The following is a 24,653-nucleotide window of genomic DNA, read 5'->3' on the forward strand; positions in this document are numbered from 1 at the left end:
TACAGTGTGAGAATTTCACCAGAATGTTCAGCTTAAAAATGTACATGTATGAACTCGGCTTGGGCAGTATACCGTACACTGGGGTATTGTATGAACTAGGCTTGGGCAGTATACCGTATACTGGGGTATTGTATGAACTAGGCTTGGGCAGTATACCGTATACTGGGGTATTGTATGAACTCGGCTTGGGCAGTATACCGTACACTGGGGTATTGTATGAACTAGGCTTGGGCAGTATACCGTATACTGGGGTATTGTATGAACTAGGCTTGGGCAGTATACCGTACACTGGGGTATTGTATGAACTAGGCTTGGGCAGTATACCGTATACTGGGGTATTGTATGAACTAGGCTTGGGCAGTATACCGTATACTGGGGTATTGTATGAACTAGGCTTGGGCAGTATACCGTATACTGGGGTATTGTATGAACTCGGCTTGGGCAGTATACCGTATACTGGGGTATTGTATGAACTCGGCTTGGGCAGTATACCGTATACTGGGGTATTGTATGAACTCGGCTTGGGCAGTATACCGTACACTGGGGTATTGTATGAACTAGGCTTGGGCAGTATACCGTATACTGGGGTATTGTATGAACTAGGCTTGGGCAGTATACCGTATACTGGGGTATTGTATGAACTCGGCTTGGGCAGTATACCGTATACTGGGGTATTGTATGAACTAGGCTTGGGCAGTATACCGTATACTGGGGTATTGTATGAACTCGGCTTGGGCAGTATACCGTATACTGGGGTATTGTATGAACTCGGCTTGGGCAGTATACCGTACACTGGGGTATTGTATGAACTAGGCTTGGGCAGTATACCGTATACTGGGGTATTGTATGAACTAGGCTTGGGCAGTATACCGTATACTGGGGTATTGTATGAACTAGGCTTGGGCAGTATACCGTATACTGGGGTATTGTATGAACTAGGCTTGGGCAGTATACCGTATACTGGGGTATTGTATGAACTAGGCTTGGGCAGTATACCGTATACTGGGGTATTGTATGAACTAGGCTTGGGCAGTATACCGTATAATGGGGTATTGTATGAACTAGGCTTGGGCAGTATACCGTACACTGGGGTATTGTATTAACTAGGCTTGGGCAGTATACCGTATACTGGAGTATTGTATGAACTAGGCTTGGGCAGTATACCGTATACTGGGGTATTGTATGAACTAGGCTTGGGCAGTATAACGTACACTGGGGTATTTAGAAAACGCCACGGGATGGTTTTTCAATACCGTTGAAACTATTTATTTTGAAGTTTCTTTATTTCTATACAGAACCAGTCAAAGTTTGGACACCTACTCATTCAAGGGTTTTTATTTATTTTGACTATTTTCTTATTTCTCTCAAATGTTGTGTAGAAATGTGTTTATATCCCTGTTAGAGCATTTCTCCTTTGCCAAGATAATCCATCCACCTGACACGTGTGGCAAATCAAGAAGTAGGTTAAACAGCATGATCATTACAAAGGTGCACCTTGTGCTGGGGACAATAAAAGGCCACTTTAAATTGTGCAGTTTTGTCATACAACATAATACCACAGATGTCTCAAGTTTTGAGGGAGCGTGCAATTTGCATGCTGACTGCAGCAATGTACAACAGAGCTCTTGCCAGAGAATATAATGTTCATTTATCTACCATAAGCCACTACCAAAGTCGTTTTAAAAATATATATAATTTGGCAGTACGTCCAACCGGCCTCACAACCACAGACCACGTTTAACCACTCCAGCCCAGGACCTCCACATCCTTTTTCTTCACCCCTGGAATCGTCTGTAAACTCATTCTGATTGGCTGGGTCTGGCTCCCCAGTGGGTGGGCCTATGCCCTCCCAGGCCCAGCCATTGCTGCGCCCCTGTCCAGTCATGTATTTATTTATTAGACTGTCAGAATGGTGACGCATCATTAACTGAAGATGTCAAGTTGGTTTTAAGGCCTACGTTTTATTTTTTCACTAGGAATGACAGTTGTTAATCTACTATTTATCAAGCGTTGGTGCTTATGCTTGGGCACCTTGCAGGTTGATATGCATCTGATGTGTATGCTAAAGGTGAAGCTTATCTCGTGGGTACTGCGGTTCTAGTGTTGAAGGTGCAGGAAACCCTTCTGCCCTGAGGGGGCTCTGCAGGAAACCCTTCTGCCCTGAGGGGGCTCTGCAGGAAACCCTTCTGCCCTGAGGGGGCTCTGCAGGAAACCCTTCTGCCCTGAGGGGGCTCTGCAGGAAACCCTTCTGCCCTGAGGGGGCTCTGCAGGAAACCCTTCTGCCCTGAGGGGGCTCTGCAGGAAACCCTTCTGCCCTGAGGGGGCTCTGCAGGAAACCCTTCTGCCCTGAGGGGGCTCTGCAGGAAACCCTTCTGCCCTGAGGGGGCTCTGCAGGAAACCCTTCTGCCCTGAGGGGGCTCTGCAGGAAACCCTTCTGCCCTGAGGGGGCTCTGCAGGAAACCCTTCTGCCCCGAGGGGGCTCTGCAGGAAACCCTTCTGCCCCGAGGGGGCTCTGCAGGAAACCCTTCTGCCCCGAGGGGGCTCTGCAGGAAACCCTTCTGCCCCGAGGGGGCTCTGCAGGAAACCCTTCTGCCCCGAGGGGGCTCTGCAGGAAACCCTTCTGCCCCGAGGGGGCTCTGCAGGAAACCCTTCTGCCCCGAGGGGGCTCTGCAGGAAACCCTTCTGCCCCGAGGGGGCTCTGCAGGAAACCCTTCTGCCCCGAGGGGGCTCTGCAGGAAACCCTTCTGCCCCGAGGGGGCTCTGCAAGAAACCCTTCTGCCCCGAGGGGGCTCTGCAGGAAACCCTTCTGCCCCGAGGGGCTCTGCAGGAAACCCTTCTGCCCCGAGGGGGCTCTGCAGGAAACCCTTCTGCCCCGAGGGGCTCTGCAGGAAACCCTTCTGCCCCGAGGGGGCTCTGCAGGAAACCCTTCTGCCCCGAGGGGGCTCTGCAGGAAACCCTTCTGCCCCGAGGGGGCTCTGCAGGAAACCCTTCTGCCCCGAGGGGGCTGTCAGTCAGGAGAGGAACAGGGCTATATTAGGACCTGATCTAGACTGGTCTAAATGACGGATGACCTAGGGGGGCAACGAGTATGGCTACTACTCCCTCCCTCTCGTTTCACGGCCCTTCCCCCACCCTGCTGCAGCACACAGAGCAGCAGTCTCCCAAGTCAGACAGCAAACAAGTTCCCACATTTTTAAAATAAATAAAATAAAAAATAAACATGTATTTTCAACTATCTGGATATCTGGAGAAAAAAAATGTCATGATTATTATTTGAAGTAAACAGGGACATAGTGTACAGTGCCAAACCTTCTGTAAATTACAGGGGAAGTATCTTACTTCCTCTGCCAGAGATCGTTAGCCTTAGCCACTTAGCATCAATCAGACCCACCTCATAACCAACCTGCAGCTTGTTCATCTAAATGCGTCCTCCTCAACCAATATGAGGAAGTGTTACGGAGTGCTGTGGTGGAGCCTTCCTCTGAAGGTCAGGGATTTGCCTAGTTAGACCTACTGAGTTACTGCATATTTACAGTAAATGGAGGGCAGCTTTGAATTATTCAAAGTGGGATGGTGTGTGTGAGTAAAACTGAGGCCAATCCATAGACTATTTCTGGGGCTTCCCTTTCAACAGTATACAGTAGCACAGTGTTAACGCGGGTCCTGGGTACCCACACGGTTATCCATTTAGTTTCTGCCTGAACACGACACCTGATTCCATCCATCAACTCATCAAACATTTTGATTTGTGAGGAGAGAAAAACCTCAAATCTGCACCTATTTGGGTTCCCAGGACCTGGATTGGAAAACACTGCAGGACCACTTCTCTCTGACTGACCGGTGGTTAGCTGGAGGCGGGCGTTAGCTGGAGGCGGGCGTTAGCTGGAGGCGGGCGTTAGCTGGAGGCGGGCGTTAGCTGGAGGCGGGCGTTAGCTGGAGGCGGGCGTTAGCTGGAGGCGGGCGTTAGCTGGAGGCGGGGGTTGTTTTCAGCTGGATGCCGTCATTGGCGTCCATAGCTGGTTTTTAGGCGGGCGTCTATCTGAGGCTGGGTTGAATACTTTCTGACCTGGCTAGAGTGCCGTCATTGGCAATGTCCATATTTAAATGTTTTTTATGAGTCCTCTATCTATCTCTGACCTGGGTTCTAGAGTCCTCTATCTGTATCTGACCTGGGTTCTCTATCTGTCTCTGACCTGGGTTCTAGAGTCCTCTATCTGTCTCTGACCTGGGTTCTAGAGTCCTCTATCTGTCTCTGACCTGGGTTCTAGAGTCCTCTATCTGTCTCTGACCTGGGTTCTAGAGTCCTGTATCTAACTCTGACCTGGGTTCTAGAGTCCTCTATCTAACTCTGATCTGGGTTCTAGAGTCCTCTATCTAACTCTGACCTGGGTTCTAGAGTCCTCTATCTAACTCTGACCTGGGTTCTAGAGTCCTCTATCTAACTCTGACCTGGGTTCTAGAGTCCTCTATCTGTCTCTGACCTGGGTTCTAGAGTCCTCTATCTGTCTCTGACCTGGGTTCTAGAGTCCTCTATCTGTCTCTGACCTGGGTTCTAGAGTCCTCTATCTATCTCTGACCTGGGTTCTAGAGTCCTCTATCTGTCTCTGACCTGGGTTCTAGAGTCCTCTATCTAACTCTGATCTGGGTTCTAGAGTCCTCTATCTGTCTCTGCCCTGGGTTCTGTCATCCCTGTACCGTATGGTGTGATGCCCTGTCATCCCTGTACCGTATGGTGTGATGCCCTGTCATCCCTCTATCATCCTGCATGTCCAGATCACGTAATATATATGGCACCTCTCTCCACATCAATTTCCCCTCCCCCCGGTGATTTACAAGCAACTAATCAATTGCAATTTCATTTGGCATTGACCGTATCTCGTGATGGGTTGGGACAATAATGGGCCTAGCCTGTGTAGACTTTCAATATTGTGATGTGACCTCCAATCCCTCACTCAGCCTCACTCAGCCCCCTACACCTCCAGACATCTAGAAGGACAAAGACCAGATCAGTCCTTTAGTTAAGCCAATCTGTCAAATCTGATTAGCCTTGTGTGGTCCGTTTCTCTCTCTCTCTCTCTCTCTCTCTCTCTCTCCCTCCTCTTCATCTATCCGTCTCTCTCTCTATCCCTCTTCATCTATCCGCCTCTCTCTCCCTCCTCTTGTGTCCGCTCTAAAAACCCTTGCGTTGCGGATAATTCCATCAGCGTTTTATGGCCATTATACCTCAGCTCCGAGGCTTGGTGAATCATCTCCTGTCCTCATCTTACAGACACATTTCAACTCTACCATCTTGTGTTTACTGGTGGTCATGAGTAATGGATCAGGGTGGGATCTGTGGGCAGGAGAGGAACCCTGGGGGTCCCTGGGACGGAGACGAGATGAGTGGCTTGTGGGCAGACTGGGTCCAGTATATGTTGGGAAGAGGCACCTCGGGGCTGTTTTTAATGACCTTTGACTGTTCAGAGTTCTTGCGCTGCTCGGAATCATTGAGTCAAAAAGGAGAACATTTTCTGAGAGACTGTGTGGGGGAGGGAGGCAAACAGTTAGCAGCACTAAAACCATCAATATTTAAACTCTGGAATGGGCCTGTTCTGTTTCCAGCTACAGGCTGGAATGGGCCTGTTCTGTTTCCAGCTACAGGCTGGAATGGGCCTGTTCTGTTTCCAGCTACAGGCTGGAATGGGCCTGTTCTGTTTCCAGCTACAGGCTGGAATGGGCCTGTTCTGTTTCCAGCTACAGGCTGGAATGGGCCTGTTCTGTTTCCAGCTACAGGCTGGAATGGGCCTGTTCTGTTTCCAGCTACAGGCTGGAATGGGCCTGTTCTGTTTCCAGCTACAGGCTGGAATGGGCCTGTTCTGTTTCCAGCTACAGGCTGGAATGGGCCTGTTCTGTTTCCAGCTACAGGCTGGAATGGGCCTGTTCTGTTTCCAGCTACAGGCTGGAATGGGCCTGTTCTGTTTCCAGCTACAGGCTGGAATGGGCCTGTTCTGTTTCCAGCTACAGGCTGGAATGGGCCTGTTCTGTTTCCAGCTACAGGCTGGAATGGGCCTGTTCTGTTTCCAGCTACAGGCTGGAATGGGCCTGTTCTGTTTCCAGCTACAGGCTGGAATGGGCCTGTTCTGTTTCCAGCTACAGGCTGGAATGGGCTTTTTTTTTTCCAGCTACAGGCTGGAATGGGCCTGTTCTGTTTCTAGAGGGACAGAAACTTTTTTTTTTTTTTTTTCTCCCACTGACAAAGAACTGAGAGAGACAGAGAGACAGAGAGACAGAGAGACAGAGAGACAGATCTATACTGTTTGAGGATCCCCCATTTTAAAGGGTAGGTACTGGAGGTTGATCGATTAATCGGAATGGCCGATTAATTAGGGATGGTTTTCAAGTTTTCATAACAATCGGAAATCTGTATTTTTGCATGCCGATTAAAAATAAAGTTATAAAAAAAATAGGGTTAATACATACATTTTTTTTAAATGTATTTTTTTATACCTTTTACTTAAATAGGAAAGTCAGTTAAGAACACATTCTTATTTTCAATGATGGCCTAGGAACGGTGGGTTACCTTCCTTGTTCAGGGGCAGAACGACAGATTTTCACCTTGTCATCTCGGGGGATCCAATCTTGCAACTTTTTACAGTTAACTAGTCCAACGCAATAACGACCTGCCTCTCTCTCGTTGCACTCCACAAGGAGACTGTTACGCGAATGCAATCAATCATAATCACTAGTTAACTACACATGGTTGATGATATTACTAGATATTATCTAGCGTGTCCTGCGTTGCATATAATCTGACTGAGCATACAAGTATCTGAGGGGTGGTAGGCAGAAGCAGGCATGTAAACATTCATTCAAACAGCACTCTCGTGCGTTTTGCCAGCAGCTCTTCGTTGTGCGTCAAGCATTGTGCTGTTTATGACTTCACGCCTATCAACTCCCGAGATGAGGCTGGTGTGACCGAAGTGAAATGGCTGGCTAGTTAGCGCGCGCTAACTAGAGGGACGGAAGCTATACTGTTACAATGGCAATTGCTAAAGTGCCTATAAGAACATCCAATAGTCAAAGGTATATGAAATACAAATGGTATAGAGGGAAATAGTCCTATAATAACTACAACCTAAAACTTCTTACCTGGGAATATTGAAGTCTCATGTTAAAAGGAACCACCAGCTTTCATATGTTCTCATGTTCTGAGCAAGGAACTGAAACGTCAGCTTTCTTACATGGCACATATTGCACTTTTACTTTCTTCTCCCAACACTTTGTTTTTGCATTATTTAAACCAAATTGAACATGTTTCATTATTTGAGGATAAATTGATTTTATTGATGTATTATATTAAGTTAATATAAGTGTTAATTCAGTATTGTTGTAATTGTCATTTTTAAAAATATTTATATATTTTTTTTAAATCGGTATCGCCGTTTTGGTCCTCCAATAATCGGTATTAGTATCGGCGTTGAAACATCATAGTCGGTCGACCTCTACCCTAGACCAGGGCTCTCTAACTTTAATCCTGGAGTGCTACCATCCTGTAGGTTTTTGTTCCAACCCTAATCTAGCAAACTGGCCTTACATTAAGAACAATTTACCCCTCGTTTTCAAGCATGTGACTGTGGTAGCTCTTTGAACCGAAGCCTTGTCTGCTCAGTCAAGCCCATCAAACCGAAGCCTTGTCTGCTCAGTCAAGCCCACAATAGGACATGACAGGTCCTGGCGACCCCAGGGGGGGGAGCATGTTTTGGTTTTTGCACTAGAACTACACAGCCAATTTAAATAATCAACTAATCCTCAAGGTTTGATCGTTTGATTCAGCTGTGTACTGTTAAGGCAAAACGTGCTACCCTTTGGGTCCAAAGGACTGAGTTTGGGAAACGTTGCACGAGGGGTTAATAAGTCAGTAACTGAGTGTACAAAACATTAAGAACACTTTTTGTAATATTGAGTTGCAACCCTTTTTGCCCTCAGAACGGCCTCATTTCGTCAGGACTCTACAAGGTGTCAAAAGCACAGGGATGCGGGTCTATGTTGACTCCAATGCTTCCCACTGTTGGCTGGATGTCCTTTGGGTGGTGGACCATTCTAGGGGTTAACATGACAGGCCCCTAGGGGTTAACATGAGAGGCCCCTAGGGGTTAACATGACAGGCCCCTAGGGGTTAACATGATCACTATAGGACCTGGCAGGCCCCTAGGGGTTAACATGACAGGCCCCTAGGGGTTAACATGACAGGCCCCTAGGGGTTAACATGACAGGCCCCTAGGGGTTAACATGACAGGCCCCTAGGGGTTAACATGACAGGCCCCTAGGGGTTAACATGACAGGCCCTAGGGGTTAACATGACAGGCCCCTAGGCGTTAACATGACAGGCCCCTAGGGGTTAACATGGCCACTATAGGACATGACAGGCCCCTAGGGGTTAACATGGTCACTATAGGACCTGACAGGCCCTAGGGGTTAACATGACAGGCCCCTAGGGGTTAACATGGCCACTATAGGACCTGGCAGGCCCTAGGGGTTAACATGACAGGCCCCTAGGGGTTAACATGACAGGCCCCTAGGGGTTAACATGACAGGCCCCTAGGGGTTAACATGACAGGCCCCTAGGGGTTAACATGACAGGCCCCTAGGGGTTAACACGACAGGCCCCTAGGGGTTAACATGACAGGCCCCTAGGGGTTAACATGACAGGCCCCTAGGGGTTAACATGACAGGCCCCTAGGGGTTAACATGACAGGCCCCTAGGGGTTAACATGACAGGCCCCTAGGGGTTAACATGACAGGCCCCTAGGGGTTAACATGAGAGGCCCCTAGGGGTTAACATGAGAGGCCCCTAGGGGTTAACATGAGAGGCCCCTAGGGGTTAACATGAGAGGCCCCTAGGGGTTAACATGAGAGGCCCCTAGGGGTTAACATGAGAGGCCCCTAGGGGTTAACATGAGAGGCCCCTAGGGGTTAACATGAGAGGCCCCTAGGGGTTAACATGACAAGGCCCCTAGGCGTTAACATGGCCACTATAGGACATGACAGGCCCTAGGGGTTAACATGACAGGCCCCTAGGCGTTAACATGGCCACTATAGGACATGACAGGCCCTAGGGGTTAACATGACAGGCCCCTAGGGGTTAACATGACAGGCCCCTAGGGGTTAACATGACAGGCCCCTAGGGGTTAACATGACAGGCCCCTAGGGGTTAACATGACAGGCCCCTAGGGGTTAACATGACAGGCCCCTAGGGGTTAACATGACAGGCCCCTAGGGGTTAACATGACAGGCCCCTAGGGGTTAACATGACAGGCCCCTAGGGGTTAACATGACAGGCCCCTAGGCGTTAACATGACAGGCCCCTAGGGGTTAACATGACAGGCCCCTAGGGGTTAACATGGCCACTATAGGACATGACAGGCCCTAGGGGTTAACATGACAGGCCCTAGGGGTTAACATGACAGGCCCTAGGGGTTAACATGACAGGCCCCTAGGGGTTAACATGACAGGCCCCTAGGGGTTAACATGACAGGCCCCTAGGGGTTAACATGACAGGCCCCTAGGGGTTAACATGACAGGCCCCTAGGGGTTAACATGACAGGCCACTAGGGGACCTGACAGGCCACTAGGGGACCTGACAGGCCCCTAGGGGTTAACATGACAGGCCCCTAGGGGTTAACATGACAGGCCCCTAGGGGTTAACATGACAGGCCCCTAGGGGTTAACATGACAGGCCCCTAGGCGTTAACATGACAGGCCCCTAGGGGTTAACATGGCCACTATAGGACCTGACAGGCCCTTAGGCGTTAACATGACAGGCCCTAGGCGTTAACATGACAGGCCCCTAGGGGTTAACATGACAGGCCCTAGGCGTTAACATGACAGGCCCCTAGGGGTTAACATGACAGGCCCCTAGGGGTTAACATGACAGGCCCCTAGGCGTTAACATGACAGGCCCCTAGGGGTTAACATGACAGGCCCCTAGGCGTTAACATGAGAGGCCCCTAGGGGTTAACATGACAGGCCTAGGGGTTAACATGACAGGCCCCTAGGGGTTAACATGACAGGCCCCTAGGGGTTAACATGGCCACTATAGGACATGACAGGCCCCTAGGCGTTAACATGGTCACTATAGGACCTGACAGGCCCTAGGGGTTAGCATGACAGGCCCTAGGGGTTAGCATGACAGGCCCTAGGGGTTAACATGACAGGCCCTAGGGGTTAACATGACAGGCCCCTAGGAGTTAACATGACAGGCCCTAGGGGTTAACATGACAGGCCCCTAGGCGTTAACATGACAGGCCCCTAGGCGTTAACATGACAGGCCCCTAGGCGTTAACATGACAGGCCCCTAGGGGTTAACATGGCCACTATAGGACCTGACAGGCCCTTAGGCGTTAACATGACAGGCCCTAGGCGTTAACATGACAGGCCCCTAGGGGTTAACATGGCCACTATAGGACATGACAGGCCCCTAGGGGTTAACATGGCCACTATAGGACATGACAGGCCCCTAGGCGTTAACATGACAGGCCCTAGGCGTTAACATGACAGGCCCCTAGGGGTTAACATGGCCACTATAGGACATGACAGGCCCCTAGGGGTTAACATGGCCACTATAGGACATGACAGGCCCCTAGGAGTTAACATGACAGGCCCTAGGGGTTAACATGACAGGCCCTAGGGGTTAACATGACAGGCCCCTAGGGGTTAACATGACAGGCCCTAGGGGTTAACATGACAGGCCCCTAGGCGTTAACATGACAGGCCCCTAGGGGTTAACACGACAGGCCCCTAGGGGTTAACACGACAGGCCCCTAGGGGTTAACATGACAGGCCCCTAGGGGTTAACATGACAGGCCCCTAGGGGTTAATAACAAGACAGGCCCCTAGGGGTTAACACGACAGGCCCCTAGGGGTTAACACGACAGGCCCCTAGGGGTTAACACGACAGGCCCCTAGGGGTTAACACGACAGGCCCCTAGGGGTTAACACGACAGGCCCCTAGGGGTTAACATGACAGGCCCCTAGGGGTTAATAACAAGACAGGCCCCTAGGGGTTAACACGGCCACTGTAGGACCTGACAGGCCCTAGGAGTTAACATGGCCACTGTATGGTTAACTCATCTCCTCCAGACAATCTGTTCTTTATAATAGACGCCAGCCCCATCCTTCCCCTCACCAAACCTGACATGGAGATACACTACCTGCCCCAATTCATAGTGCCAACTGTAAAGTTTGGTGGAGGAGGAATAATGGTCTTTGGCTGTTTTTAAATAATGGCTGGGGCTGTTCTTCATGATTCGGACTCGGTCCTTTAGTTCCAATGAAGGGAAATCTTAACACTACAGCATACAATGACATTCTCGACGATTCTGTGCTTCCAACTTTGTGGCAACAGTTTGAGGAAGGCCCCTTTCCTGTTTCAGGAATAAATTGGCATCTAACACTGGAACCGAACCGAAGGAGAGAGCCGGAAAGATAGGGGGATAAAGAGGTAGGAAAGAAAGGCAGAAAACTGAAGTAGGCAAGTCTGTCTCGACACGACCCCAGCTCAAATTATCCTCCCAGTATTCTTTCGACAGAGGCAACGTTCCCAGAGCTCTGAACAAACACACCGTCGTTTGTTTGCACTTCTCAAAGGACGTCTCGCGCTCCGTTTGATTTTAATGAGCGTTGGTGTAATCTAATATACATGCTTGTCCTTATTCATGTAACAGAACCAAAGTAAGCCACATAAACCTCGACGCCGAGGATGCTAGGTCAGGTCCGTTTATTGGTAGAGCAAAGCCCTTGTTTGATTTGGTATCGTGACAGCGACTGTTCGTCCTGCTCGCTTGTTGTCCAAGTCTCCAACCTCTTCTGTCCCTCGATGGTTGAGGGCCACTGTCTGTCTGAATAGTATTCACATTGCTACTAGTGTGGATCCAGACGCTGTGAATTACACGAGGGGCTTGTGTACGGTGCTTAACCCAGGCTCTCGTGCTCCCAAAGCCCCTTTCTTTATTCTGTAGGTTCTTTGTGTACTGACTGAATCATGTTAGGAGTTATCTTGGCTTGAAACCCCTCTAAGGCTCGGCAATATATCAAGTTGATTTGGATTTTAATGTTTTAGCTCGATATTCCCGATGCCTGTACACCAAGAATTTATGTTGTTTTGTGTGTGTTTTTCTGAGCGTTTTATGTCCACTTGTTCTCTTGTTGTATTTTTGGTCTCATCTATTTTGCTCCTTCTGTGCTGTGTTCACCTTCCCCTGCTACACACACCAAGCCCCTCCCCCTGCTACGCACACCAAGCCCCTCCCCCTGCTACGCACACCAAGCCCCTCCCCTGCTAAGCCCCTCCCCTGCTACACACACCAAGCCCCTCCCCCTGCTACACACACCAAGCCCCTCCCCCTGCTACACACACCAAGCCCCTCCCCCTGCTACACACACCAAGCCCCCCCTCCCCTGCTACGCACACACCCCTGCTACGCAGCCCCTCCCCCTGCTACACACAAGCCCCTGCTAAGCCCCCCACACCAAGCCCCTACTACACACCAATCCCCCTACGCCTGCTACTCACACACAAGCCCCTGCCGCACACCAAGCCCCTACTCACAAGCCCCTGCTAAGCCCCTCCCACACCAAGCCCTGCTACTCACACCAATGTTCACCTTCCCATGTTTGTCTCAACCCCTCCCTTACTCAAAATGTTCACCTTCCCATGTTTGTCTCAACTCTTCAAACTGCCTGCGGAGCTGACGCTACTAAAACGGGAGTATCAATGAACATTGATTCTGGAAAAGGAATGCTCAGTTTATCGTGAGCGGTAGCGCTAGCAGCCTTTTAGCCAAAGACTGTTTTACTAGCTTTCTACTCTGTGTTTTATAAATGTGCAATAAGAACAAAACAGCATTTATATAAGTAACTGGCAACTGGTTCTCATGCTGAGAAAAACATCTGAACAGAGTGGGCAGGCTAGCTAGCCTGCTGCTCAAACCGTTGGAGACGAACAGCACGATGTGTACATAACAATTCAACTGTTCTACCTTGTTATCTAGCAGATAGATCCACGTTGACTCAACTTGAAATGTAAAAGATTAGCTGGCTAATCACTAGCGCCTGGGCTAATCACTAGCGCCTGGGCTAATCACTAGCGCCTGGGCTAATCACTAGCGCCTGGGCTAATCACTGGCGCCTGGCGGCGCCTGGGCTAATCACTAGCGCCTGGGCTAATCACTAGCGCCTGGGCTAATCACTAGCGCCTGGGCTAATCACTAGCGGTTTGAAATGCAGTGTATTTTACTTTTAATTGCACAACAAATCTTATTTGGTGAAACATTTTTTTTTTTTTATCCACAGCGCTTTTTGAAAGTATTCAGACCCCTTGGCTTTCCACATTTTGTTACGTTACAGAATTATTCTAAAATGATGAGGGGGGAAAAACAACATTTTAATTAAATCTACACACACTACCCATAATGACCAAAGCAAAAACAGGTTTTTATAAATGTTTGCAAATGTATTACAAATAAACTGAAGTATCACAATTAGAATAACTATTCAGACCCTTTAGTCAGTATTTTGTTGAAGATACTTTGGCCACGAATAAATTCTTCTTGGCTATGATGCTACAAGCTTGGCACACCTGTATTTGGGGAGTTTTTCCCATTCACCTCTGCAGATCCTCTCAAGCTCTATCAGGTTGGATGGGGAGCGTTGCTGCACAGCTATCTTCTGGTCTCTCCAGAGATGGTTGATCGGGTTCAAATCCGGGCTCTGGCAGGGCCACTCAAGGACATTCCCGAAGGCACTACTGCGTTGTCTTGGCTGTGTGCTTAGGGTCGTTTTCCTGTTGGAAGGTGAACCTTCGCCCCAGTCTGAGGTCCTGAGCGCTCTGGAGCAGGTTTTCATCAAGGATCTCTCTCTCTGTACTTTGCTCCGTTCATCTTTCCCTCAGCCCTGACTAGTCTCCCAGTCCCTGCCGCTCAAAAACATTCCCACAGCATGATGCTGCCACCACCGTGCTTCACTGTAGGGATGGCGCCAGGTTTCCTCGACGTGCTGCGTGGCATTCAGGCCAAAGAGTTCAATCTTGGTTTCATCAGACCAGAGAATCTTGTTTCTCATGGTCTGAGAGTCCTTTTATTATGTGCCTTTTGGCAAACTTCAAGTAGGCTGTTGTGTCTTTTACTTTGGAGTGGCTTCCATCTGGCCACTCTTCCATAAAGGCCTGATTGGTGGAGTGCTGCAGCGATTGTCCTTCTGGAAGGTTCTCCCATCTCCACAGAGCAACTCTGGAGCTCTGTCAGAGTGACCATCAGGTTCTTGGTCATCTGGCTGGGCGGCCAGCTCTAGGAAGAGTCTTGGTGGTTCCAAACGTCTTCCATTTAAGAATGATGGCGGCCACTGTGTTCTTGGGGACCTTCAATGCAGCACAAATGTTTTGGTACCCTTCCCCAGATCTGTGCCTCAACACAATCCTGTGTCGGAGCTCTACAGACAATTCCTTCGACCTCATAGCTTTGTTTTTGCTCTGACGTGCACTGTCAACTGTGGTACCTTTTATATAGACAGGTGTGTGCCTTTCCAAATCATGCCCAATCGATTGAATTTACCGCAGGTGGATTCCAGTTGTAGAAACATCCCAAGGATGATCAATAGAAACAGGATGCACCTGAGCTCTATTTCGAGTCTCATACCAAAGAGTCTGAATACTTATGTAAATATAGTGTTTCTGTTTGATTTATTTGTAATAAATGTACTAACATTTCTAAAAACCTGTTTTCACATTGTCATTGTGAGGTATTGTGATGTCATTGTGATGTCATTGTGAGGTATTGTGATGTCATTGTGAGGTATTGTGATGTCATTGTGAGGTATTGTGATGTCATTGTGAGGAAGAAATAATTTTTTTGAATGAGGTTTTAATACATTTCAGAATATGGCTGAAACATAACAATGTGTGGAAAAATGAAAGCGGTCTGGAATACATTTCCGAATGCACTGTATACCGTGAATCGCCTATAAGTTTGAGGTCATATCGCCCTACTCCCCTCGAGAGACGGGGAGACGGGGGAGCAGAGAACAGAAAAAGGGTTGTCTGTCTGCAGAACCCCTGGTGGTATAATCTCTCCTGTTTTGAATGAGTGGGCCAGACGGCAGCTCACATTACGTTCTTATTCCCCCGACACACGGCACGCCACGGCAGCCCACATTACGTTCTTATTCCCCCGACACACGCCACGGCAGCCCACATTACGTTCTTATTCCCCCGACACACGGCACGCCACGGCAGCCCACATTACGTTCTTATTCCCCCGACACACGGCACGCCACGGCAGCCCACATTACGTTCTTATTCCCCCGACACACGCCACGGCAGCCCACATTACATTCTTATTCCCCCGACACACGCCACGGCAGCCCACATTACGTTCTTATTCCCCCCGACACGCCACGGCAGCCCACATTACGTTCTTATTCCCCCGACACGCACGGCAGCTCACATTACATTCTTATTCCCCCGACACACGGCACGCCACGGCAGCCCACATTACGTTCTTATTCCCCCGACACACGGCACGCGCCACGGCAGCCCACATTACATTCTTATTCCCCCGACACACCACGACACACGGCATTCTTATTCCCCGGCAGCCCACATTACATTCTTATTCCCCCGACACGCCACGGCAGCTCACATTACATTCTTATTCCCCCGACACACGCAGCCCACATTACATTCTTATTCCCCCGACACACGCCACGGCAGCCCACATTACATTCTTATTCCCCCGACACACGCCACGGCAGCTCACATTACGTTCTTATTCCCCCGACACACGCCACGGCAGCCCACATTACGTTCTTATTCCCCGACACACGGCACGCCACGGCAGCCCACATTACGTTCTTATTCCCCCGACACACGCCACGGCAGCCCACATTACGTTCTTATTCCCCCGACACACGCCACGGCAGCCCACATTACGTTCTTATTCCCCCGACACGCCACGGCAGCCCACATTACGTTCTTATTCCCCACACGGCACGCCACGGCAGCCCACATTACGTTCTTATTCCCCCGACACACGCCACGGCAGCCCACATTACGTTCTTATTCCCCCGACACACGGCACGCCACGGCAGCCCACATTACATTCTTATTCCCCCGACACACGCCACGGCAGCCCACATTACATTCTTATTCCCCCGACACACGCCACGGCAGCTCCACATTACGTTCTTATTCCCCCACACGACGGCAGCCCACATTACGTTCTTATTCCCGACACACGGCACGCCACAGCCCATTACATTCTTATTCCCCGACACACGGCACGCCACTGCAGCCCACATTACGCTCTTATTCCCCCGACACACGGCACGGCAGCCCACATTACGTTCTTATTCCCCCGACACACGGCACGCCACGGCAGCCCACATTACGTTCATAGTCCCCCGACACACGGCATGCCATGGCAGCTGTCTTTGGTTAGGTAAATATTGTGGTTGTTCCTGTATCACTCTTGCCCCCTCCCCCAGCTGTTTCCCTCTCCTGTGCTTCGCTCCCAGCAGCTTTGCCCCCCCCCCCCCACAGCTCTCCATCCTCAGAGAGGACGACCCCAATCATTGCTCCTGTCTCCCCCCAGTTGGTGTGTTTTTCTATAAGGCCAGGTTAACCATGGCTCCCCTCAGTTGGTGTGTTTTTCTATAAGGCCAGGTTAACCAGGGCTCCCCCCAGTTGGTGTGTTTTTCTATAAGGCCAGGTTAACCAGGGCTCCCCTCAGTTGGTGTGTTTTTCTATAAGGCCAGGTTAACCAGGGCTCCCCCAGTTGGTGTGTTTTTCTATAAGGCCAGGTTAACCAGGGCTCCCCCCAGTTGGTGTGTTTTTCTATAAGGCCAGGTTAACCAGGGCTCCCCTCAGTTGGTGTGTTTTTCTATAAGGCCAGGTTAACCAGGGCTCCCCCCAGTTGGTGTGTTTTTCTATAAGGCCAGGTTAACCAGGGCTCCCCTCAGTTGGTGTGTTTTTCTATAAGGCCAGGTTAACCAGTGCTCCCCAGTTGGTGTGTTTTTCTATAAGGCCAGGTTAACCATGGCTCCCCCAGTTGGTGTGTTTTTCTATAAGGCCAGGTTAACCATGGCTCCCCTCAGTTGGTGTGTTTTTCTATAAGGCCAGGTTAACCAGGGCTCCCCTCAGTTGGTGTGTTTTTCTATAAGGCCAGGTTAACCAGGTCTCCCCTCCGGAGGAAGACACCTTCTACATGGCACCTTGTTCTCTATTTGAAGCAGTGCTTTTAACCAGGGCCCATAGGCTCTACATTGGGGCAAAAAAGTATTTGGTCAGCCACCAATTGTGCAAGTTCTCCCACTTAAAAAGATGAGAGAGGCCTGTAATTTTCATCATAGGTACACTTCAACTATGACAGAGAAAATGAGAAAAGAAAATCCAGAAAATCACATTGTAGGATTTTAAATGAATTTATTTGCAAATTATGGTTGGAAATAAGCATTTGGTCACCTACAAACAAGCAAGATTTCTGTCTCTCACAGACGTGTAACTTCTTCTTTAAGAGGCTCCTCTGTCCTCCACTCGTTACCTGAAAATCCTACAACGGGATTTTTTTTTCTTCTCATTTTGTCTGTCATAGTTGAAGTGTACCTATGATGAAAATTACAGGCCTTTCTCATCTTTTTAAGTGGGAGAACTTGCACAATTGGTGGCTGACCAAATGCCTTTTTTCCCCCCACTGTATGTAGTTAACCTATTAATGGCTCTGGTCAAAAGTAGTGCACTTTATAGGGAATAGGGTGCTATTGTATTTATTTACTGCTACCTCTCCGTCTGAGAGAATCATCTGATAAACACTCTATAATATGGTGCTAACGGCTAGCAATAGCGTTCAACCCTTGGTGGGGGAAATATAGAGAATATGCTTCCAGTCCTTTCTTCGGCTGATATTAAAAAGCTCTCCATTTGATGACTGGTACAATACGTCTCATTGCTCCTTCATTTATATAAGAAACCAGATGCTTTTCTGTTTTGTCAACTCTCAGCCCTCGGGTCTGGAGCCAAGTTCCTGCCATGCTCGGTCTGCTTTTAGCCCGGTGGCCTGGACCGTCACCTACGTTGAGAGTACACACACACACACACACACACACACACACTCACACTCACACTCACACTCACACCTAATACTCTTCAAACAGGGATTTATGAGGTGGCTGGCACTGTGGCTTAGAGCAGGTTGGTCGGGGCCCAAAGTTTCAAGTGTCTGCCAAATCCAGAGTCTAAGGAACCTGACTCGGCATGCTACCATTCCTCATCCTCTGTGTCTATCTCCCTCGGTCCCCCTCGGTCTTGGTCCCCCTCGGTCTCATCTACCCTTGGTCTCCAGTGTCTAAGGAGCCTGACTCGGCATGCTACCATTCCTCATCCTGCTCTCATTCTCTCTGTAGAAGAGAATGGAGGAGGGGAGAGGGGCTCTCTGTCTTTCTGTTTCTCTGTCTCTCACAAATACAAATCATATTTGCTGCCAGCTTTGTCCCTTCTCTCTCTCACACACAAACTTCTCACTGACTATGTTACTGAATCCCACGTATGCATTATGCCAGGAGGGAGAGAAAAAGGGGAGAGATAGAGGGGGGGGGCAGGTGGATGTCTGCCTGCCTGCCTGCCTGCCTGCCTGCCTGCCTGCCAGGGAGACAAGAAGAGGAGTTGTTAAACTGTGTGAGAGGTAGCTGGCTGCTGGACCAGACTGGACTGGCTGCTGGACCAGACTGCACAAAAGGAACACCTATGTGAGAATGATATTCATTGACGACAGCTCAGCGTTCAACACTATAGTACCCTCAAAGTTCATCACTAACCTAAGGATCCGGGGACTAAACACCTCCCTCTGCAACTGGATCCTGGACTTCCTGACGGGCCGCCCCCAGGTGGTGAGGGTAGGTAGCAACACATCTGCCACGCTGATCCTCAATACTGGAGCCCCCCCAAGGGTGCGTGCTCGGTCCCCTCCTCTACTCCCTGTTCACCCACGACTGCATGGCCAGGCACAACTCCAATACCATCATTAAGTTTGCAGACGACAAAACGGCTGTAGGCCTGATCACCGACAACGACGAGACGGCCTGTAGGGAGAAGGTCAGAGACCTGGCTGGGTGGTGCCAGAATAACAACCTATCTCTCAATGTAACCAAGACTAAAGAGATGATTGTGGACTACAGGAAAAGGAGGACTGAGCACACCCCCATTCTCATCGACGGGACTGTAGTGGAGCAGGTTGAGACCTTCAAGTTCCTTGGTGTCCACATCAACAACAAACTAGAATGGTCCAAACACACCAAGACAGTCGTGAAGAGGGCACGACAAAGCCTATTCCCCCTCAGGAGACTGAAAAGATTTGACATGGGACCTGAGATCCTCAAAAGGTTCTACAGCTGCAACATCGAGAGCATCCTGACTGGTTGCATCACTGCCTGGTATAGAAACTGCTCGGCATCCGACCGCAAGCCACTACAGAGGGTAGTGTGTACGACCCAGTACATCACTGGGGCTAAGCTGCCTGCCATCCAGGACCTCTACACCAGGCGGTGTCAGAGGAAGGCCCTAACAACTGTCAAAGACCCCAGCCACCCCAGTCATAGACTGTTCTCTCTACAACCGCATGGCAAGCGGTACCGGAGTGCCAAGTCTAGGACCAAAAGGCTTCTCAACAGTTTTTACACCCAAGCCATAAGACTCCTGAACAGGCAATCAAATGGCTACCCGGACAATCTGCATTGTGTGCCCCCGCACACTGGCTAAGCGGGCTATCTGCATTGTGTCCCACCACCCGCCAACCCCTCTTTTACACTACTGCTACTCTCTGTTCATCATATATGCATAGTCACTTTAACCACATCTACATGTACATACTACCTCAATCAGCCCGACTAACTTGTCTCTACTGTATAGAGCCCCTCTACTGTACTGAGCCCGTCTACTGTATAGAGCCCCTCTACTGTATGGAGCCCCTCTACGGTACAGAGCCCCTCTACTGTATAGAGCCCCTCTACTGTATAGAGCCCCTCTACTGTATAGAGCCCCTCTACTGTATAGAGCCCCTCTACTGTATAGAGCCCCTCTACTGTATAGAGCCCCTCTACTGTGTATAGAGCCCCTCTACTGTACAGAGCCCCTCTACTGTATATAACCTCTCTACTGTATAAAGCCTCTACTGTACAGAGCCCCTCTACTGTATATAACCTCTCTACTGTATAAAGCCCCTCTACTGTACTGAGCCCGTCTACTGTATAGAGCCCTCTACTGTATGGAGCCCCTCTACTGTATGGAGCCCCTCTACTGTATAGAGCCCCTCTACTGTATAGAGCCCTCTACTGTATAGAGCCCCTCTACTGTATAGAGCCCCTCTACTGTATAGAGCCCCTCTACTGTACAGAGCCCCTCTACTGTGTATAGAGCCCCTCTACTGTACAGAGCCCCTCTACTGTATATAACCTCTCTACTGTATAAAGCCCCTCTACTGTACAGAGCCCCTCTACTGTATAGAGCCCTCTACTGTATAGAGCCCCTCTACTGTATAGAGCCCCTCTACTGTATAGAGCCCTCTACTGTATAGAGCCCCTCTACTGTACAGAGCCCCTCTACTGTGTACAGAGCCCTCTACTGTGTATAGAGCCCCTCTACTGTACAGAGCCCCTCTACTGTATATAACCTCTCTACTGTATAAAGCCTCTACTGTACAGAGCCCCTCTACTGTATAGAGCCCCTCTACTGTATAGAGCCCCTCTACTGTACAGAGCCCCTCTACTGTACAGAGCCCCTCTACTGTACAGAGCCCCTCTACTGTATATAACCCCTCTACTGTACAGAGCCCCTCTACTGTACAGAGCCCCTCTACTGTACAGAGCCCCTCTACTGTACAGAGCCCCTCTACTGTACAGAGCCCCTCTACTGTATATAACCCCTCTACTGTACAGAGCCCCTCTACTGTACAGAGCCCCTCTACTGTATAGAGCCCCTCTACTGTATATAACCTCTCTACTGTATATAACCTCTCTACTGTATATATCTTGTCTTTTTACTGTTTTATTTCTTTACCTACCTATTGTTCACCTAATACCTTTTTTCTACTATTGGTTAGAGCCTGCAAGTAAGCATTTCACTGTAAGGTGAAATACCTGTTGTATTTGTCGCACGTGATAAACTTTGATTTGATGTGACGTGTGACTGTGTCATGACATACAACCGTAGCTTTACGGAGAAAATGCTCTTATTTAAAAATTGTAAAAAATGTCACTCCTGTTGGCTCCACGTCAACTTGTTGGCATTGTGATTCTACAAGTAGAAACGACAGGTTCTTCGCTGCCGGGTCGACACACAGCGGGGGTCCGCTCTTCTTCAAGCGAAAACAAAGAATGGCCTCCCACTGTGATGAGAACCTATCAGCAGTCTAACGGCAGTCAGATTCTCTGTGTTTCATGCTTTACACTGCTTTGCACTAACGGTGTCTGAGTTAGAGAGAGAAAAGGCCAAGCGTTTTTCAGAAGCTGACAGGGTACCAGACAAGGATCTCACCAGCCCCTTCAGTCTTACAGCGTTTGTCAGGAGACTCATTTCAAGCCTGTTTCAGTCATCGGACGGTGTCTAATGGGTGTTAGTCTGTGAAGTGTTTTATTTTGATACACAGGTGTGTGTGTGGTACTCTGCTGTGTGTTTTCAACCCCTATGTTGCACTGGCTATGCCTGGCCTGTCCTGACCTGTCCTGACCTGGCCTGTCCTGCCCTGTCCTGTTGTGGAGGTTTCAGAGGTGTGTAGACTCCCCTCCTTTCAAACTACTGGAGATGAGTGGACTCCCCTCCTTTCAAACTACTGGAGATGAGTGGACTCCCCTCCTTTCAAACTACTGGAGATGAGTGGACTCCCCTCCTTTCAAACTACTGGAGATGAGTGGACTCCCCTCCTTTCAAACTACTGGAGATGAGTGGACTCCCCTCCTTTCAAACTACTGGAGATGAGTGGACTCCCCTCCTTTCAAACTACTGGAGATGAGTGGACTCCCCTCCTTTCAAACTACTGGAGATGAGTGGACTCCCCTCCTTTCAAACTACTGGAGATGAGTGGATCGAGCATTAAGTTTATTTATTTGGATTACAGATGTCACTAACGAATCTGTGCGAAAAGAATCTCGCTGAATCAACGGAACCAGGAAATGACACCCGCTTGAGGGAAAATAAAATCACAGATTTTCACAAATTCACAAATTCTTCGATGAAGAACACCATCACAGTGAAGCAAGAGGGAAAATAAAAACACAGTGAACAGACCAAGCATCTGCGACACCTGTTTTCAGGTGTTTGTGGAAGTCAATTTTGATGAAGAACACCATCACAGTGAACAGACCAAGCATCTGCGACACCTGTTTCAGGTGTTTGTGGAAGAAGAACACCATCACAGTGAACAGACCAAGCATCTGCGACACCTGTTTTCAGGTGTTTGTGGAAGTCAACTTTGATGAAGAACACCATCACAGTGAACAGACCAAGCATCTGCGACACCTGTTTTCAGGTGTTTGTGGAAGAAGAACACCATCACAGTGAACAGACCAAGCATCTGCGACACCTGTTTCAGGTGTTTGTGGAAGAAGAACACCATCACAGTGAACAGACCAAGCATCTGCGACACCTGTTTTCAGGTGTTTGTGGAAGAAGAACACCATCACAGTGAACAGACCAAGCATCTGCGACACCTGTTTTCAGGTGTTTGTGGAAGAAGAACACCATCACAGTGAACAGACCAAGCATCTGCGACACCTGTTTTCAGGTGTTTGTGGAAGTCAACTTTGATGAAGAACACCATCACAGTGAACAGACCAAGCATCTGCGACACCTGTTTTCAGGTGTTTGTGGAAGAAGAACACCATCACAGTGAACAGACCAAGCATCTGCGACACCTGTTTCAGGTGTCTGTGGAAGAAGAACACCATCACAGTGAACAGACCAAGCATCTGCGACACCTGTTTCAGGTGTTTGTGGAAGAAGAACACCATCACAGTGAACAGACCAAGCATCTGCGACACCTGTTTTCAGGTGTTTGTGGAAGAAGAACACCATCACAGTGAACAGACCAAGCATCTGCGACACCTGTTTTCAGGTGTTTGTGGATGAAGAACACCATCACAGGAACATGAAACCGGTAGCTGTGGCCAAGTCAACGCTTGCTGAAAGTCTAGGCAGATCTGTCACGGTCAGCTACGAGAAACCGGCCCTTTGTTGGCCAGATGCTGAAGGTTATTGGGGGAGGAAGTGCACATCACTTGTGTGCAGCATGAAGTGAGGAATGTTTTTATTATTTTTTTTTTTTTGTCTGTGCCAGACATGAACTTCTACTGTAAAGGACATGTGAAGTCAATGATCAGTGATCTCGAGCTCTTCAACTCAAGAGCATCTTGGCTGTCATGTATGTATGTATGTATGTGTGTGTGTGTGTGTGTGTGTGTGTGTGTGTGTGTGTGTGTGTACTGCTCAAAAAAAATAAAGGGAACACTAAAGAAGAAGAAACATTTCCCTTACAATGCAGTTCATAATGACAACACAAAATGTTCAATTTACCAGCCCTGATGCTGATGCTAGGCTAACTGGCTATTTTAACTAGTATCACAGGACAACTAATTGTTTAACCAGCGTTTACCAGCTCAGTAACAACTCAAACCATCGACTGCCTGCTGTGGCTGTGTTGTTATTAAAGCCTGTCATACCAACACAGCCTCACTCTGTAATTTACACTCTCCAATTGAATTTGTATTTGTTATAGATCCCAATGAGTTCCTGCCAAGGCAGCAGCTATTCCTGGGGTTTATTATGGATCCCCATTAGTTCCTGCCAAGGCAGCAGCTACTCTTCCTGGGGTTTATTATGGATCCCCATTAGTTCCTGCCAAGGCAGCAGCTACTCATCCTGGGGTTTATTATGTATCCCCATTAGTTCCTGCCAAGGCAGCAGCTACTCGTCCTGGGGTTTATTATGTATCGCCATTAGTTCCTGCCAAGGCAGCAGCTACTCTTCCTGGGGTTTATTATGTATCCCCATTAGTTCCTGCCAAGGCAGCAGCTACTCGTCCTGGGGTTTATTATGTATCCCCATTAGTTCCTGCCAAGGCAGCAGCTACTCTTCCTGGGGTTTATTATGTATCCCCATTAGTTCCTGCCAAGGCAGCAGCTACTCGTCCTGGGGTTTATTATGGATCCCCATTAGTTCCTGCCAAGGCAGCAGCTACTCTTCCTGGGGTTTATTATGGATCCCCATTAGTTCCTGCCAGGGTAGCAGCTACTCGTCCTGGGGTTTATTATGTATCCCCATTAGTTCCTGCCAGGGCAGCAGCTACTCTTCCTGGGGTTTATTATGTATCCCCATTAGTTCCTGCCAGGGCAGCAGCTACTCTTCCTGGGGTCCGGCAAAGTTAAGGTAGTTATACAGTTTTAAAACGTTACAAAACATTCACGACAGAATCAGTAAGTGTTTGCCCTCAGACCCATACTCCACGGACTACAATAATCACGGACTACAAGAAGAAACCCAGCCCAGTCACGGACCAGGATGTATGTCTTGCTCCCAGGCAGACTAAATAACTTTTTTGCCCGCTTTGAGGACAATGCAGTGCCACTGACACGGCCTGCAA

At 49.1% G+C, this 24,653-nt stretch overlaps 1 protein-coding gene across 1 annotated transcript in view; it reads left to right on the forward strand.

The window, feature by feature from the left end:
- The window catches only part of LOC118376542 (divergent protein kinase domain 2A), a 67,729-nt gene that overhangs the window by 20,050 nt on the left and 23,026 nt on the right, over window positions 1-24,653 (forward strand). The gene's annotated exons all lie outside the window — the stretch shown is intronic.

The sequence above is a fragment of the Oncorhynchus keta genome, chromosome 28, assembly GCF_023373465.1.
Source record: "Oncorhynchus keta strain PuntledgeMale-10-30-2019 chromosome 28, Oket_V2, whole genome shotgun sequence".
Lineage (NCBI taxonomy): Eukaryota > Metazoa > Chordata > Actinopteri > Salmoniformes > Salmonidae > Oncorhynchus > Oncorhynchus keta.